The sequence below is a fragment of the Nematolebias whitei genome, chromosome 17 (assembly GCF_014905685.2).
Source record: "Nematolebias whitei isolate Nwh7 chromosome 17, NemWhi1, whole genome shotgun sequence".
Lineage (NCBI taxonomy): Eukaryota > Metazoa > Chordata > Actinopteri > Cyprinodontiformes > Rivulidae > Nematolebias > Nematolebias whitei.
The window spans coordinates 5,367,578-5,370,916 of record NC_056514.1 but is presented as its reverse complement, the minus strand read 5'-3'; the positions used below and the strand labels follow the sequence as shown (position 1 = coordinate 5,370,916).

Genomic DNA, 3,339 nt, shown 5'->3' with positions numbered 1-3,339 from the left:
AACCACTGGACAGATATTAAACTAACCACTGGACAGATATCAAACTAACCACTGGACAGATATCAAACTAACCACTGGACAGATATTAAACTAACCACTGGATGGACATCTCTCATTAACCGTGGAAGTCAGCGTCATTCAAGATGGCTGCCACAGCTAATTAACACTGGCCAACAAAAAATAACTAACTCTGTAAATTTCATAGCTACCTTCATACTGGCCATCAACTGGTGACATTATTTAATGAATGCTCCTGCCAGCTGCTTGCAGATGTTGGATGCTCTCTACCATGGTGCACCAAGATTCCTAACTGGTTGTAACTACCGTACCATCACTGCACCAGTACTCACTGGTCAGCTGTTTATAATTATCTACATGTGGGCTCTCACACTGGTTCATCTTCATGTCTGCTACCTTCTTATATGTCCTCCCACATGTCAGGTCGTCAGTAGGGGTTGAATGAGTATATAATTTTTAAACTCGACATTAACATAATAAAACCTGAGTGGAGCAGCACGGTGGCGCAACTGGTAGAGCTGCTGCCTCTCAGCGAGCAGGTCCTTGGTTCAAACCCCGGTCCAGGGGCCTTTCTGGGTGGAGTTTGCATGTTCTCTCCGTGCATGCGTGGGTTTTCTCCGGGTACTCCGGTTTCCTCCCACAGACCAAAAACATGCATGTTAGGCTGATTGGTAACTCTAAATTGTCCCTAGGTGTGAGTGAGAGAGTGAATGGTTGTTTGTCTTGTTTGTCTCTATGTGTCCCTGTGATGGACTGGAGACCCGTCCAGGGTGTACCCCGCCCCTCGCACAGTGATTGCTGGACATGGGCACCAGCGACCCCCGTGACCCAAAATGGAATAAACGGGTAAAGAAAATGGATGGATGGATGAACCCGAGTGGAACTCGAGTATTTGATGACGTCATAGATCTCAAGATACAAAAATTAATAAATAAATAAAACCGTAATAAAAGGTAATTATTTACCAAAAAAAAAGCCCAACAAAACATTGGGAGCGTATATTATGCTCCTACCATTTATCATACTGCAAATAAGTCACAGGAAAAACTAAACTATTAGTTTTTATTATTAAACTGCAAACGTGAAGAAAGAGAAACTTAAACCGAAGCTGGTTCTGTGGATTGGACCCGGTGTTACACCAAACTCTGTGACCTGCAACAGTGCAACACCGCCCCTACGGCCATACGGTGGTCACATAATATGACGTCACTACGGATACTCAACATTACATTTCTAACCTCGATAGATGTCCTAGCAATCGATGTGTAGATTACTCGAGTACTCTGTTAATGCCCTAGTCGTCAGTGCAGCTACAGCGTGCGCTCTCAGGACATCATTACCTGCAGCGTTCCTTCAGTGAGGACTGAACTAGACAAAACCCTTTTCTTACTCAGCTCCTGTTTCCTGGAACATCTGGCCACAGGAACTGAAGTCCTTCATTTCTTTGGGGGATTTCAAACGTGTGATAAGGTCAGTAGCAACATTCAAGAAAATATGTTCTTGTTTTTAGTATTGTACCTTGTTTAATGGCACCTTGATTTATTGTTTTATAACACTACTTTTGTTTTAATTGCATTTTTACTGAAGTTAATTGTTGCCTGTCTAAAACAGGTCACCTGTGAACGAGTCCTGACTCCACCAGTCTAACCTGCAGAAATAAAGGTTTCCTGAACGAAGCTGAGGGACACCTGGCACTAACCGAGTCATTAACACTCCGACTTATCACTGCTCAGCCTTACAAGAGCTTAGCTACAAACTCGGCGGGCGATAAGCACTCCTGTCACCGTTTTTAATCTCCATGAGTTTGTTGAACACAAGCTGAGGAGTAAAACCTGTTTAACTTCAGGACACCAGGACCAAACCTCTGTCGATAAATGAGTTTGCTGGTCCTGCTGGGTTCCACATGACACCATGAAACGAGACGTTTCGTACCGTGAGGTGAAGCAGCCACAGTCAACACGAAGCCATGACCCGCTCAGACACGGTGAAGAACAACCAACCAGTCAAACACCAGTCCTGACACACCCCGTTACTACTCAGCGCATGAACACCGGAAGTAAAAGAGAGGACTTCCGCTCAGGATTTTCTTCTTCGCTTAATAATTTGCAGTTGGCAAGCAAACGTTTGGGCTCTTTACCGCCACTCACCGACGGAATCTATCCATAAACTTAGCTACTTAATGACAATGAGAATAATTTGTTTAACTGCTCTGAGTTCCTACAAACTTTGGTCTACCTGTAACCTCGAAAGAGTTCGCTGTCATGGATGCTGCTCCTCCTGGTATCCTCACTTTATGAAGAAGACCCCTCATTATTTCAAACAGATATCACCACTACCCCCTGCTGTTCATTGCTGGGCTGATACTACACATTATCTAAACTGGATCATGTGTGGAACTTGTTTACTTCCTTATAAACAAAGTGAGAGGAGTCTCATAACTCGGTCCATAGACAGGCTGTTACCATGCCAACATGTCCAAATGGAATGTGTGTGAACTGTTCTCTGAGTCTGAACCTGGACCACCCTGGCTCCGTCACACTGACACCTTCTGGAAGGAAGTAATCCGCTTCATCGAAACAAAGCTTGACCTTGATTTCTGTTCGATTCAATTCAGTTTATTTCTATAGCACCAACAGAAGTCCTCTCTGGGCATTGTACAGAAACATTAATATAGTGTCATATAAAGTGAGTTAACATTATTTATCTGAGGAGCAGCTTTGAGTTTAACTCCATCACTGAACTCTCATCTTGAACAAGCATGAAGGCGACAGTGGAAAGAAAAACTCCCTCATAAGGAAGAAACCTTTAGCAGAACCAGGATTAGGACAAAGGCTTCGACCAGCTGGGTTTGACAGGACAGGAAGGAAGAACAGATACACAATGGCAGGTCGAGAATCACATGTTAAGATGGAAATAGTATCAAATGAAAACTATTCAATTTTAACAATTCATTTTAAAATATGTGTTCAATGTGTCCTCTAGTAGTCTAAGCCTATGGCAGCAAAACAAGCCGACCCTAAATATAGGATTTATCAAAAAGGAAAGTCTTGATCCAAGTCTTCAAACTGGACGATGTGTCAGTCTCACTGACAGAAACTGGATGTTGTTTCCACAAGAGAGGAGCCTGAGAACTGAAAGATCTGCCTCCCATTCTGCTCTTGGAAACTCTAGGAACCACAAGTAAACCTGCAGTCTGAGAGCGAAGTGCTCTGTTAGTAAAATATGGAACAATAAGATCTGTAATATAAGATGGAGCTAGGTCGTTGAGAGCTTTGTAGGTTAGAAGTAAGATTTTGAATTCTATTCTGGATTTGACAGGGA

General features: G+C 43.1%; 1 protein-coding gene across 1 annotated transcript in view; it reads right to left on the bottom strand.

Annotated features, from left to right (window-relative positions):
• The window catches only part of pnpla4 (patatin-like phospholipase domain containing 4), an 11,222-nt gene extending 9,158 nt beyond the window's left edge, over positions 1-2,064 (bottom strand). The window contains exon 1 of the mRNA XM_037690692.1: positions 1,951-2,064. The gene's annotated coding sequence lies outside the window, so the exon portion shown is untranslated. The remainder of the gene's footprint in view (positions 1-1,950) is intronic.
• Positions 2,065-3,339: the final 1,275 nt, after the last annotated feature.